This window comes from Salvelinus namaycush, chromosome 7 (genome assembly GCF_016432855.1).
Source record: "Salvelinus namaycush isolate Seneca chromosome 7, SaNama_1.0, whole genome shotgun sequence".
NCBI classification, from domain to species: domain Eukaryota; kingdom Metazoa; phylum Chordata; class Actinopteri; order Salmoniformes; family Salmonidae; genus Salvelinus; species Salvelinus namaycush.
The window spans coordinates 39,082,951-39,098,593 of NC_052313.1; the positions used below are offsets into that span (position 1 = coordinate 39,082,951).

Here is a 15,643-nt window from a genome sequence, read left to right on the forward strand (position 1 = left end):
CAGGGTGGGAAAAGACAACTGTTGCTGTCTGATGTCTGAATTCCATACAAGCCTCTCAAACCGTGTTGACTGAGACCGCAGCAATCACGACGACAGTTAGCCATTCCATGCTAGCTGTTCATGTTGTTTTGACAAAAGACCCAGATAGCCAATTAGCATGTTACTGGCTACCATGGCTAGCCCAACTATGCCAGACCTTCCCATAGTGTGGATAATATGAGGTATTAAAGGAATGTGTGTCTGCGAGAGCTCTGCTTAATAGAGCATGTTGGTCTTGTTGACAAGCCTCCTCTCCTAATGACAGCCCAGGTTGTTAGCCCGGATCTCTCTCTCTCTCTCTCTCTCTCTCTCTCTCTCTCTCTCTCTCTCTCTCTCTCTCTCTCTCTCTCTCTCTCTCTCAATCCCTCCCTCCACAGTGAGTCTGGCGCTTAGCTTCACAGAGAACTGCTGAGCTGAAACAGATACGAGCCTAATTGGGTTCTTAGGTACCACCCTCCTGGCGGACCACTCTCCAAAGACCTGCACAAAAGTTTGAGAATTTAAACCTGCTACTAAAGACTACATGGACCATTGTTGTTTATGTATACAGTATTATTTCAAAACAGAAAAAGTTCTTAGTATCCCTTTATTTTACAGTACAGTCAGTATGCACAATGGCGGATGAATTGACTCAAACCAAAGTCTGAAGTGTAGACATAACTCCTATGGGTCCATATCCTCCCCGCCAACTTCTGCTAGATTCCAATAGGAATCATGGGCGCTTCCGGAACAATTTATCCATTACAACAATCCTTCTGGCCATATGACCACAGTCATACCACCACTCAATCAGCCAAGTACAATGTCACACGGACAGAAGGAGTTGCTATAGAAACACCTTTTGGAGTCCTACTGTATACTTTGTGGTTACCACTCAGGCTTGTGAAATCCAGTCTTGCATTGTAGCGTTGACACTTGCAGCTGTAACTGCTGCTAAAGGTGTCTCTACAATGTATTGACTTTGGGGGGGTGAATATTTATGCACGCTCAAGTTTTCAGTTTTTTTGTCTTATTTCTTGTTTATTTCACAATAAAAAATATGTTGCATCCTCAAAGTGGTAGGCCCGTTGTGTAAACCCCCCCAAAATCCATTTTAATTCCAGGATGTAAAGCAACAAAATAAGAAACATGCCAAGGGGGGGTGAATTCTTTCGCATGCCACTGTATATGGGTTGTGTTTACAATGGTGTTTGTTCTTCACTGATTTCCCACTGGTTGCCCACAAATCCTGCTGCTGTGATTGCACACTGTGGTATTTCACCCAGTTTATCAAAACATTGTGGGTCTGTATGATCAGAAGGAAATATATGTCTAATATGGTCATACTGTTACACCCTGATCTGTTTCACCTGTCTTTGTGATTGTCTCCACCCCCCTCCATGTGTCGCCCATCTTCCCCATTATTGCCATCCCGTATTCGATTTAATAAACTTTTGTTAGAGTACTTTGACACTGTCTGCACCTGGGTCTTACCTTCGAACCTGATAGTACGAACTGGCCATGACTGACCCAGCAGACTCGGACCAGCTTCGCAACACCATCTCCTCCCAAGGAGCCACCATTGGTAGGCATGAGGAGTTGCTTCGTGGCCTTGTGGAAGGGGTCCAGACCTTCACCAAACGCCATGACCAAGCGTTGAACTCATTGCTGGAGCAATTCCGTGGGTTGTCTGGAAGGCAGCTTACCACGACGGTAATCTCACAGCCCCTCAGTAGCCCAGCTGTTAGCGGCGCCACCTCACCGGTCATCCCAGTTTCCCGGGAACCCCGCTTACCTCCCCCGGAATGCTTCGATGGAGAGCCGGGCACCTGTCAGGCCCTCATCGAGCTTCAGTCCTCCTCCAGCCCTCGGACCACTCTAAGATAGCGTACCTCGTCACGCTGATGTGTGGTAGGGCTCTTGCCTGGGCTACAGCGGTATGGGAACAACAGCTTCAGTCTGGAGGAGTTCGTGGTAGAGGTCAAGAAGGTTTTCGATGCCCCATAGTCTGGGAGAGAGGTTGCCCTGAAGCTACTCCAGCTTCGGCAGGAATCCCGCAGTGTTGCAGATTATGCGGTGGATTTCTGCACGTTCGGTAGCAGAGAGTGCCTGGAACACGGAAGCGCTGTTCGACATGATCCTACACGGACTATCAGAGGAAGTGAAGGACGAGCTTGCAGCCTGGGAACTACAGACAGATTGCGATTCCCTCATTGCCTTGACCATCAGGATCGATGGGCGACTACGGGAATGAATGAGGGAGATGATATTCGATTGCACTCGCCCGTCCAAGGATTCTACCTCGCCTCCGAGGCATGCCGGATGTCTCCGACGGCCCCGTTGCCAAGAGAAGCCGAGGCTACCCGAGATCCCCCGAGAGTCACCGAAGACTGTCGATCCACCTCTTCCCGAGCCTATCCAACTAGGCAGAGCTGGGTTGTCTCCAGCTGAATGGCTACACAGGCTCCAAAGCAAGAGTTTCCTGTATTGCGGGACTCGTGGTCATTTTGTGTCCACTAAAACCAGGCTCACCGGTAATAGCGAGATCGCTCAGGGTCCTCATCGACTGGGGCCAATGTGAGCTTTTTGGACTCTACCCTGGCTTCCAAGCTGGGCATCTCCACTCAGCCCCTCTCCATTCCCATGGATGTTAAAGCATTGGACGGGCGCTCTATAGGCCGGGTCACCCACAACACCACTCCCATCAATCTACGTGTGTCAGGAAATCACAGCGAGGCTATCCAGTTCCTGAGTCTCCTCAGATTCCTGTGGTATTGGGATTCTCCTGGCTCCAGCGACACAATCCCCTCATTAACTGGTCTACTAGTGCCATCATGGGCTGGAGCCCGTTCTGCCAGGCCCATTGCCTGAAGTCAGCACAACCTGCCCCGCGATGTGTTCCTGGGGGCTCGGAAGTCGCCCCGGACTTCTCCGCCATTCCCACAGAGTACCATGACCTCCAGGAGGTGTTCAACAAGGCCCGGGCCACTTCACTCCCGCTGCACCGACCTTATGACTGCGGGAATAACCTTCTCCCTAGCACGACTCCGCCCCTGGGACGACTCTCTATCGGGACCAGAGACCAAGGCAATGAAGACCAACATTGGGGACTCCTTAGCTGCAGGATTCATCCGACCTTCTTCTTCTCCCGCCGGGTTCTTCTTTGTGGAGGAGAAGGACAAGAACCTGTGCCCATGCTTCGACTACCGGGGTCTCAACAACATAACGGTGAAGAACCGCTACCCGCTACCCCTCGTCTCCTCAGCTTTCGAGCCGTTCCAGGGGGACACCGTGTTTTCCAAGCTGGATCTACGGAATACCTACCACCTGGTGCGGATACGGGAAGGGGACGAGTGGAAGATCGCCTTCAACACAATCAGCGGTCACTACGAGTATCTGGTCATGCCATTTGGCCTTCCTGGGGTTCACCAACTTCAATCGCTTTATCCGGGGTTACAGCACCCTGGCTTCCCCCCTGTCAGCACTCACCTCGCCCAAGGTTCCGTTCAGATGGTCTCCAGCTGCTGACCGGGTGTTCCGGGACCTCAAACATCGCTTCACCACAGTTCCCATCTTGGTTTATCCTGACCCATCCTGTCAGTTCGTGGTGGAGACCGATGCTTCAGATGTCGGAGTGGGGATTGTTCTGTCCTAGCGTTCTGCCTTGGACCACAAGCTACATCCCTGCGCCTTCTTCTCCCATTGCCTCAATGCCACAGAAAATAACTATGATGTGGGGAATCGTGAGCTTCTCGTGGTGAAGATGGCGTTGGAGGAATGGAGGCACAGGCTGGAGGGGGCGGAACATCCGTTCATCGTGTGGACCGACTACAAGAACCTGGAGAATCTCCACACCGCCAAGCGCCTCAACTCCAGGCAAGTCAGATGGGCCCTGCTGTTCACACGGATCAACTTCTCCCTCTCGTACCGGCCGGGATCCAAGAATGTCAAGCCACTATAGCCCCACAACTACAACCCAGGAACCTGAGACCATCCTTCCCACTTTGTGCCTGGTGAGGGCACTCAGCTGGGGAATAGGGAAGCAGGTCCGTAAGGTGTAGCGTTCCCAGCTGAACCTGGGGAGGGGGCCCTGAGAATCGGATGTTCGTTCCTGACAACGTCTGCTCCGTGGTCCTGGAGTGGGCCCACTCATTAAGGCTTACCTGCCACCCGGGCTCCCGTCGGACCCTGGCTTTTTTGTGACAGCGCTTTTGGTGGCCTACCATGGTCCCCAACGTGTCTGCGTCGTCGCCGCTTGCACGGTTTGTGCACAGAACAACACTCCTCAGCAAGCTCCAGCTGGTCTCCTCCAACCTCTGCCTGTCCCTCACCGTCCCTGGTCTCACATCTCCCTGGACTTTGTCACGGGTCTTCCCCCGTCTGATGGCAACACCGCCATCCTGACCGTGGTGAATCGGTTTTCCCACTTCATTCCTTTCCCCAAACTACCCTCTGCCGAAGAGATGCCCCAGCTCATGGTGCAGCGTGTCTTCTGGATCCATGGACTACAAGTAGACATAGTCTCCGACCGGGGTCCTCAGTTCTCGTCCCAGTTCTGGAAGGCATTCTGCACCCTCATTGGGTCGTCGGCCAGCCTGTCCACCCCCAGTCCAATGGCCAGTCGGAGTGAGCGAACCAGGACCTAGAGACTACTCTGCGCTGCCTGGTCTCCGCCAACCCCAACATCTGGAGCCAGCAGCTGGTGTGGGTTGAATCATCCCCATTATCCCCTGTGTATTTATACCTGTGTTCTCTGTTTGTGCGTTGCCAGTTAGTTTTGCTCATCAAACCTACCAGCATTTTTCCCCTTGCTCCTGTATTGTCTATAGTACTTGTTTTTCTAGTTTTCCCGGGTTTGAACGCTATGCCTGCCCTGACCCTGAGCCTGCCTGCCGTCCTGTACCATTGCCCCAGTGGTCAGGTATTCTGCCACTGTGTACTCTCTGTTTAGGGCCAAATAGCATTCTAGTTTGCTTAGTTATTTGGCTAATTCTTTCCAACGTGTCAAGGAATTATATTTTGGTTTTCTCATGATTTGGTTGGGTCTAATTGTGTTGCTGTCCTGGGGCTCTGTGGGGTCTGTTTGTGTTTGGTGGGTCTGTTTGCCTCATGACCAGGGCCCTTAATCACAAAATATTTAGATTTTCTCACAAACTTCTCAAATCTTCTGAAGATATTTGTTGCTAGGCAACTGTTTTAACTAGCTAGCAATAGCAATCATGTTAGCATATTTCTTACTGAGATTACTATTCTAAAACATGTTCTTGGGTTTAAAATAATCAATACTGAAACCTTCAGATGAAGTTTGAGTGAATGTTCAACTGCTTTCATGAGCTTTTTCTCTCACTGCCTTGAGTTTAAGACAAGGGTTTAGCTATCTTGGAATTAAGAACAAATAACTTTATTTTCAATAATCTAATTTCTTCTTAACTTTTTAGAGAAACATAAGAAATAGCACAAGAACATTTAAAGGGCCTTTTTGAGGAATAGCAACTTTGCTTAACTTTCTTGAGTCTATAGTTAAGGAAGAAATGGCAGATAAGAAGAAATTCTTCTTAAGGAGGTTTTGTGAAACTGGGCCATGCTTGCTGGGACTCTTCTCCAGGTTCATCTCTCTGTAGGTGATGGTTTGTTATGGAAGGTTTGGGAATCGCTTCCTTTTAGGTGGTTGTAGAATTGAATGTCTCTTTTCTGGATTTTGATAATGTAACGCTCGTCTTCCTCCTCGTCTGAGGAGGAGCAAGGATCGGACCAAAGCGCAGCGTGGTTTGAATACATATTTTAATTATAGCAACGAAGACGAAAAACACTTGACAAAATACAAAACAATAAACGACGTGAACAAACGAACGAAAACAGTACCGTGTGGCGAACAAACACAGACACGGCAACAATCACCCACCAACAAACATTGAAAACAGCCTACCTTAATATGGTTCCCAATCAGAGACAATGACAAACACCTGCCTCTGATTGAGAACCATATTAGGCCAAACTAACAAACCTAAACATAGAAACAAATAACATAGACTGCCCACCCCAACTCACGCCCTGACCATACTAAATAAAGACAAAACAAGGGAAATAAGGTCAAGAACGTGACAGATAATTACATTAATATGTTTAGGCCGAGGTGTGTATCATTTTTTGTGTGCTCTAGGGGAACCGTGTCTAGATGGAATTTGTATTTGTGGTCCTGGTACTGTACTTTTTTGGAACACCATTATTTTTGTTTTACTGAGATATGCTGTCAGGGCTTAGGTCTGACAGAATCTGTGCAGAATATCTAGGTGCTGCTGTAGGCCCTCCTTGATTGGGGACAGAACCATCAGATCATCAGCAAAGAGTAGACCTTTAACTTCTGATTCTAGTAGGGTGAGGCAGGGTGCTGCAGACTATTCTAGTGCCTTCGCCAATTCGTTGATATACACTACCATTCAAAAGTTTGGGGTCACTTAGAAATGTTCTTGTTTTTAAAAGAAAAGCTAATTTTTGGTCCATTAAAATAACATCAAACTGGCTCTAACCAGAATAGAAAGAGGAGTGGGAGGCCCGGTGCACAACTTTCTATTCTAGTTGCACAACTTTCTATTCTAAACCAAAAACAGTCCCGTGTGGCACGAACACTGACACGAGATACAAACACCCACAAAACACACGTGAAACCCAGGCTGCCTAAGTATGATTCTCAATCAGGGACAACGATTGACAGCTGTCTCTGATTGAGAATCATACCCGGCCGAACACAAACATCCCAACATAGAAAATCAAACATAGACAAACCCACCCAACTCACGCCCTGACCAACTAAATAAATACAAGATAAAGGAAAACAGGTCAGGAACGTGACATAACCCCCCCCCTTAAGGTGCAAACTCCGGGCGCACCAGCATAAACTCTAGGGGAGGGTCTGGGTGGGCGTCTGTCCACGGTGGCGGCTCTGGCGCTGGTCGTGGTCCCCACCCCACCATAGTCAAACCCCGCTTCCGTGGCCTCCTCCCAATGGCCACCCTCCATGTCAATCCCACTATACCAAAGGGCAGCACCGGACTGAGGGGCAGCTCCGGACTGAGGGGCAGCTCCGGACTGAGGGGCAGCTCCGGACTGAGGGGCGGATCCTGGCTGGCCGGCTCTGGCGGATCCTGGCTGGCCGGCTCTGGCGGATCCTGGCTGGACGGCTCTGGCGGATCCTGGCTGGACGGCTCTGGCGGATCCTGGCTGGACGGCTCTGGCGGATCCTGGCTGGACGGCTCTGGCTGGTCCTGGCTGGACGGCTCTGGCTGGTCCTGGCTGGACGGCTCTGGCTGGTCCTGGCTGGACGGCTCTGGCTGGTCCTGGCTGGACGGCTCTGGCTGGTCCTGGCTGGACGGCTCTGGCTGGTCCTGGCTGGCTGGCTCTGGCGGATCCTGTCTGGCAGACGGCTCTGAAGGCTCAGGACAGACGGGCAGCGCTGGGCAGGCAGACAGTTCAGACAGCGCTGGGAAGGCAGGCAGTTCAGACAGCGCTGGGAAGGCAGGCAGTTCAGACTCAGGCTGCGCTGGAGAGGAGGAAGGCTCTGACAGCGCTGGACAGGCAGACAGTTCAGACTCAGGCTGCGCTGGAGAGGAGGAAGGCTCTGACAGCGCTGGACAGGTGGGAGCAGCTGGAGAGAGAACCCGGAGAGACAGCCTGGTGCGGGGGGCTGCCACCGGAGGACTGGTACGTGGAGGTGGCACCGGGTATACCGGACCGTGAAGGAGGACACGCGCTCTTGAGCACCGAGCCTCCCCAACCCTACCAGGTTGAATGGTCCCCGTAGCCCTGCCAGTGCGGCGAGGTGGAATAGCCCGCACTGGGCTATGCTGGCGAACCGGGGACACCATCTGTAAGGCTGGTGCCATGTACGCCGGCCCGAGGAGACGTACTGGAGGCCAGATATGTTGGGCCGGATTCATGGCACCCGGCTCGATGCCCAACCTAGCCCTACCAGTGCGGCGAGGTGGAATAGCCCGCACTGGGCTAAGCACGCGTACTGGGGACACCGTGCGCTTTACCGCATAACACGGTGTCTGACCAGTACGACGCCCTCTCACTCCACGGTAAGCACGGGGAGTTGGCTCAGGTATCCTACCCGGCTTTGCCATACTCCGCGTGTGCCCCCCCCCAAGAAATTTTTGGGTCTGACTCTCGGGCTCCCAACCGCGTCGCCGCGCTGCCTCCTCATACCAGCGCCTCTCTGCCTTCGCTGCCTCCAACTCTGCCTTGGGACGGCGATATTCCCCTGGCTGAGCCCAGGGTCCTTTGCCGTCCAGAATCTCTTCCCAAGTCCAGGAGTCCTGGGTTTTTTTCCGCTGCTGTTGCCGCCCTTCTCCACTCCGCTTGGTCCATTGGTGGTGGGTGTTTCTGTTACGGCTGTCATAGTCGTTCTCCTCCTCAGACGAGGAGGAGCATGGATCGGACCAACACGCAGAGTGGTTAGTGTTCATTATTTAATGAAAGTAAAACAGAACACTTCAAGACACAAAACAACAAACGTAACCAAACCGAAAACAGTCCCGTGTGGCACGAACACTGACACGAGATACAAACACCCACAAAACACACGTGAAACCCAGGCTGCCTAAGTATGATTCTCAATCAGGGACAACGATTGACAGCTGTCTCTGATTGAGAATCATACCCGGCCGAACACAAGCATCCCAACATAGAAAATCAAACATAGACAAACCCACCCAACTCACGCCCTGACCAACTAAATAAATACAAGAAAAAGGAAAACAGGTCAGGAACGTGACACAATTAGCCTTTTAAAATGATAAACTTGGATTAGCTAACACAACGTGCCATTGGGAAGACAGGAGTGATGGTTGCTGATAATGGGCCTCTGTGCGACTATGTAGATATTCCATTAAAAATCAGCCATTTCCAGCTACAATAGTAATTTACAACATGAACAATATCTACACTGTATTTCTGATCAATTTGATGTTATTTTAAATGGGGGGGGGGAAATGTGCTTTTCTTTCAAAAACAATGACATTTCTAAGTGACCCCAAACTTTTGAACGGTAGTGTACATGTTGAAAAGGGTGGGGCTTAAGCTGAATCCCTTAAGCTGCATCCCTGCCCCCATGGCCCTGTGTAAAGAAATGTGTGTTTTTTGCCTATTTTAACCGCACACTTGTTGTTTGTGTACATGGATTTTATAATGTCGTATGTTTTTCCCCCAACACCACTTTCCATCAATTTGTATAGCAGGCCCTCGTGCCAAATTGAGTTAAAAGCTTTTTTGAGATCAACAAAGCATGAGAAGACTTTGCCTTTGTTTTGGTTTGTTTGTTTGTCAATTAGGTTGTGCAGGTTGAATACGTGGTCTGTCGTATGGTCATTTGGTAAAAAGCCAATTTGACATTAGCTCAGTACATTGTTTTCACTGAGGAAATGTAAACGTCTGCTAATAATAATGCAGAGGATTTTCCCAAGGTTGCTGTTAATGCAAACCCCACAGTAATTATTGGGGTCAAATCTGTCTCCACTTTTGTGGATTGGGGTTATCAGTCCTTGTTTCCAAACATTGGTGAAGATTCCAAAGCTGAGGATGATGTTAAAGAGTTTAAGTATAGTCAATTGGAATTTGTGGTCTGTATATTTTATCATTTTATGTAGGATACCATCAACATCACAGGCCTTTTTTGGGTTGGAGAGAGATTGGAGAAGTGGTTTATCTACAAATCTCCATTTTGAATAGATAAATCTTTGTGTTGTTGTCTTTGTGTGTTCCAATTTACCCAGAAGTGGTTAGATTCTATGGATTCTTCATTTACATTGAGCTGATTTCTGACGTGTTTCTCTCTCACTCACTCACTCACTCACTCACTCACTCACTCACTCACTCAGACAGTAGCCTCTCTCTAGTCTCTACTGTAGCTCTCTGCAGTAAGCTGTGGCAGCGGACAAAGCCTCGCCTTGTAGGCCAATATCTGTCTGTCTCTCTGCCAGGGGGTCACCATCTCTCTCTCTGTGTGCATCTGACCTCGATGCCAGTGCCCAACAGGCCAGTACTTGAGAACCACTCAAAGAGGGAGATTCTAAAGGAAGCATGCCAGGATAAGAAACAAACCATCTCTTCAGTGAGCAACTGAAAACACTCATAGCACCTATTGTGTTAAAGTTAATATGACTGGTGGTGTTTTCATTCCCTGGCAGTGATGATGAATTAACAACGTCTATGATGGGAGATAAAGCACATTTCCCCACAGTGAGGTTTCTCGCTTGATTGGGGTGATGTCATCACTGAATAATGATGATCAGTGTAAAGAGATGCGGTTTGCTGTAATTGATCTTGTCTCCATCCCAAATGGCACCCGATTCCCTTTATACTGCATTACTTTTGAACAGGACCATAGGTCTCTGGTCAAAAGTAGTACACTTTGTAGGAAATAGGGTGCCATTAGGGACGGAGACAAGAGCATTTACAGTCAACCCTTGTCATCATGGCACACTCCGGTTTATTAAGTGTTGATGGGCCTTGTCACTTCTGGCAATACTGACAGTGACAGAGTGTGTGTGTGTTTGCTTGGGGGGGGGGGGGGGTATTGTGTATGTGTGTTTGTGTGTGTGTGTGTGTGTGTGTGTGTGTCATACACATTATCACTCATCAGGCTAACAGGGTCAGAGGAATTGTTTGTCAGAGGGTGTAACATAGACCTGGCATGATGTCCACTATCTACCATCTCTGTTAAACACTGCATTGATTAGAGCTGTGTTTACAGTGTCTATAGAGCACCAGTTGACATTGAGTGACTGTTAAATTCAATTCTATGTAATTTTCCATGAGAGCTACTCCGCAACATTTGTGAAGCAGCAATGACAGCTTGGTAACAGATTTCCGTTTACATTGGAGTCATGGACAATAAAGTTGTATTTATTCAACATAAAGTGTCGTTTTACCACTCAGGAAGTTAGTGATTTCTTAAAGGATTCCAATAAAACTAAAATAAACTATTTTAACACACATAGCATTATCGCTAACAAGTGACATCCCCATGCTATTTCATCGCTAATCAAAGTGGTTTGGGGACTTTATTCCTCTTTTGGCAAAAAAGAGATTTGATATGCCAACGGTTTCATTTTGCTCCCAATTGTAAACAGCTGTTGTCGTAAATACATTAAACAGCCATAAAAATCCAACCTTGCAGAGCACTCGGCTCAGGTAATTACTTCCTTATTTTTTACATCGGATTCCACACAGAAATAGCAGAAACAAGAAAGAAACAAATCTTAGATAGTTTCACTCAAAAGCACGTTTGATGCAAACCATGTATGCATTCAGCACACAATGGAGTCCTTCGGTGTGTTTCCTTGTAGCCTCGTTTCCTGGTATGTATGGGGAAAAACTCACTGTGCCGAGGTAACTAGTAATGATTGCCCCGGCAGGAGGGGCCTCACGAGTGTAGCACACCTCACATGACATCAGAGCTGCCTTCTGTGTATCTGCTGTGTTTCACTGCATGAGGCTGGACTCCTTGCCCTGTTCTGTCTATTACATTACATTACACTACATGAATGCTTTTGGCTCCTCTTCAGCCAAGTGAGTCAGTGGCCCTATCCAGAAACAGCCCTTAGCCACTAGCCCCTAGCCCTCTTGGTACTTGTGTAGCTCTGAAAGAATGGGATTGGTATAAGCAATATGGTAGTAGCTACACCTATCCCTCTGATTTGATCTAACTTGATGGAATTTGACGAGATGGAATATTCGCCATATTGCTTAAGCCTAGTGACACAAGTGCCTATAGGGTGTAGCAGCTAGTTTCAAGTATGTAAGCTACTGAGTATCAGGGTTGGGATCAAATCAATGTCAGTTCTAGTCAATTTAGAAAGTAAACCAGATTCCAATTCCACATTTTCCTCATTGAAAAGCATTTATTTTATATTTTTTTAACTAGGCAAGTCAGTTAAGAACAAATTCGTATTTTCAATGACGGCCTAGGAACAGTAAGAACACTGCCTTGTTCAGTGGCAGAACGACCGATTTTTTTACCTTGTCAGCCTGGGGATTCGATCTTGCAACCTTTCGGTTACTAGTCCAATGCTCTAACCACTAGGCTACCTGCCACATTGAAAAGTAAGGAAATTGGAATTTCAGTGTTCTTCTTAAACGGACTAATTGAAATGGAATTGACACCAGCCCTGCTTAGTATGGTGTTATGGGGAGTGTGTAAGGGTCAAAATTAAACCATCTGGTTAAAGAGAGAGGCCGGGAATGTCCTTCATGAGGGATCGGGAACAGGAAGCAATATACATTGGTTCCTCCCCAGCCCTCCTGTAACATGTTTCGTAGAAAGAAGGCTGTGGCCTGGGGGTGCTAAAGTGGATTATAGGAAACATTGGCAACCACACCCATCCTCATGCCTCCACTCCCTCCACTCCATCTCCCTTCCTCAAGCTCTGTTTATTGTGTTACAGGTCCTGTAGGAAGGGCCTGTAAGTAGCTTGTAGTGCGACACATACTGACACATACATTGTTTCATCAAAAACGTACAGGAACACACACACAGAGACCTACGTTAACATGCACAACAGACCTACTGGATGAAGTACATTGTTCCTACTGTGCACACACACACACACTTACACACACGCATGCAAGCACACACACTGACTGTGCTTAATTAGTTTAAATAAAGAAGGTTAGCTAGTTGAGACCTCTTGAGACATGGTAGGCGCAGCAAATGGAAGTGCACACCCTAAACCAAAACACCGCCGGACGACCGAGAGAAGAAAGAAAGAAGAGAAGAAAAGAAAGAGAGAAGAGCTTTCGAGGGTGAAAGACATTTAGTCTGTCTTCAGATCAGCTTGTTTGAACACACAAAGGTAAGATATACTGTAGCCTATTGAATGATGACTTGTCCTTTGTCCTGCAAACAATATCAAACATAAGTCACTGATGTGTCACACAGAGAGATATGGTCAAGATTCCCCTTCCACTTGTCATAACCGGACGACCAGAGACATACCAAAGGTCAGAGTTCACATGCACCACCCTTGGTTGACCCCATAAAGAGAGGGACTGGTTACTTTGGCAGAATACATTTTTCAGTGTGTAAATGTACAAGAATGTGTGATGAAGTGCTACATTTGGAATTCATTTAATTTTCCTACTCCACCCAGTTCTTATATAAGAAGCCCTAGTAACTGCAGCGAGGGTTCACTGGATCAAACCAAAAACATCTCGGGATCAGGCCTACTCAAGTTTCCCACTGACATAAAAAGGTTGCAAGCAGTTTGTCTTGCTTTGCTCAGTTGTGACATGGGCCAGTTGACATATCTAGCCTCTGTAATCCTTATGTCAAATGTACACAATTGTAAGAGCATGGTTTGTTATTGCTTCAAGGCACAAGTAGTGTTGTTTTTTTGTATTCTGAGCCTCAGTACAGAAGAGTCCAATGTGCAAATGATGCCATTAGAGGATGTCATCACAAAGTATGTCCATGGGTTTACTTTATTATTATTTATTATTTTCAGGTGGTGGGTAGATCAGCTTCAATATTGCAGATAGATGGTAGCTTCCATCGATGTAATTGTCTGTATTTATATTTCCAATTCCACCATATTTTTGGGGGTAAATTATACAGTGCCTTTGGAAAGTATTCAGACCCCTTCACTTTTTCCACATTTTGTTACTTTACAGCCTTATTCTAAGATTTATTAAATTAAATAAAAGTCCTCAGCAATCTACCAAAATATCCCATAACGACAAATAGAAAACAGGTTTTTAGAAATGTTTGCAAATGTTTTAAAAATAAAAAACTGGTACCTTATTTACATAAGTATTCAGACCCTTTGCTATGAGACTCGAAATTGAGCTCAGGTGCATCCTGTTCCATTGATCATCCTCAAGATTTTTCTACAACTTGATTGGAGTCCACCTGTGGTAAATTCCATTGATTGGAATGATTTGGAACGGCACACACCTGTTTATATAATGTCCCACAGTTGACAGTGCATGTCAGGTCAAAAACCAAGCCATGTGGTCAAAGGACCGAGACAGGATTGTGTTGAGGCACAGATCTGGGGAAGGGTACCAAAAAATGTCTGCAGCATTTAAGGTCCCCAAGAACACAGTGTCCTCCATCATTCTTAAATAGAAGAAGTTTGGAACCACCAAGACTCTTCCTAGAGTCAAACTGAGCAATCGGGGAAGAAGGGCCTTGGTCAGGGAGGTGACCGAGAACCCAATGGTCACTCTGACAGAACTCTAGAGTTCCTCTGTGGAGATGGGGGAACCTTTCAGAAGGACAACAATCTCTGCAGCACTCCACCAATCAGGCCTTTATGGTAGAGTGGCCAGATGGAAGCCACTTCTCAGTAAAAAGCACATGACAGTCCACTTGGAGTTTGCCAAAAGTCACCTAAAGACTCTCAGATGATGATAAACAAGATTCTCTGGTCTGATGAAACCAAGACTGAGCTCTTTGGCCTGAATGCCAAGCGTCACGTCTGGAGGAAACCTGTCACCATCCCTATGGAGAAGTATGATGGTGGCAGCATCATGCTGTGGGGATGTTTATCAGCGGCAGGGACTGTGAGATTAGTCAGGATTGAGGCAAAGATGAACCGTAAAAAGTACAGAAAGATCCTTAATGAAAACCTGCTCCAGAGCGCTCAGGACCTCAGACTGGGGCGAAGGTTCACCTTCCAACAGGAGAGTGACCCTAAGCACACAGCCAAGACAACGCAGGAGTGGCTTTGGGACAAAGAGCGGCCATTCCAGAGCCCGGACTTAATCCAGATCGAACATCTCTGGAAAGACCTGAAAATAGCTGTGCAGCAACGCTCCCCATCCAACCTGACAGAGCTTGAGAGGATCAGCAGAGAAGAATGGTAGAAATTCCCCAAATACAGGTGTGCCAAGCTTTTAGCATCATATCCAAGAAGACTCAAGGCTGTAATTGCTGCCAAAGGTGCTTCAACAAATTACTAAGTAAAGGGACTGAATACCTATGTAAATGTCATATTTCATTTTTTGGGTATATATATAAATTTGCAAACATTTCTAAAAAATTGTTTTTGCTTTGGCATTATGGAGTATTGTGTGTAGATTGATGAGGGAAAAAAATATATTTAATCAATTTTAGAATAAGGCTGTAACGTAACAAAATGTGGTAAAAGTCAAGGGGTCTGAATACTTTCCGAATGCACTATATATATCTTTTTGAAATACAGTATATTTTCCTTTATTATTTTCGCATAACCCCCCTCCCTTTCCTTTCCATAATTGGATTAAACTAATAGATAACAACACTTAGGCTTCTACTTCCAGTTTATACATACTATATAAATTTTACGGACACTGTGTATTTTACAATAGTTATGTTTTGTTTGTTTTGTTTGTTTTTGTTCCATCCTTCAGCTACCATCAACCCCTCCCATCTATCTCTTAACACCATAAAAAAAGTATATTTGCCATATATTGATCAAGTGTGCTGTGATGTTTCATAGAAGTTCCCAATCTTTCTATTCTCATAGTTTCTTCAGATTGTAAATGAAAGATAAACACTTTTGCAAAAAGTATTATTAAATTATTGATCGATTGACTATGACTTTTCAAATCACCCAGTAGTGCTACAACATCTGCAGAGTTATCT

The 15,643-nt window shown here is 46.9% G+C and overlaps 1 pseudogene; it reads left to right on the forward strand.

Moving 5' to 3' along the window:
* The first annotated feature begins 3,030 nt into the window (after positions 1-3,030).
* The window catches only part of LOC120050712, an 86,095-nt pseudogene continuing 73,482 nt past the window's right edge, over positions 3,031-15,643 (forward strand).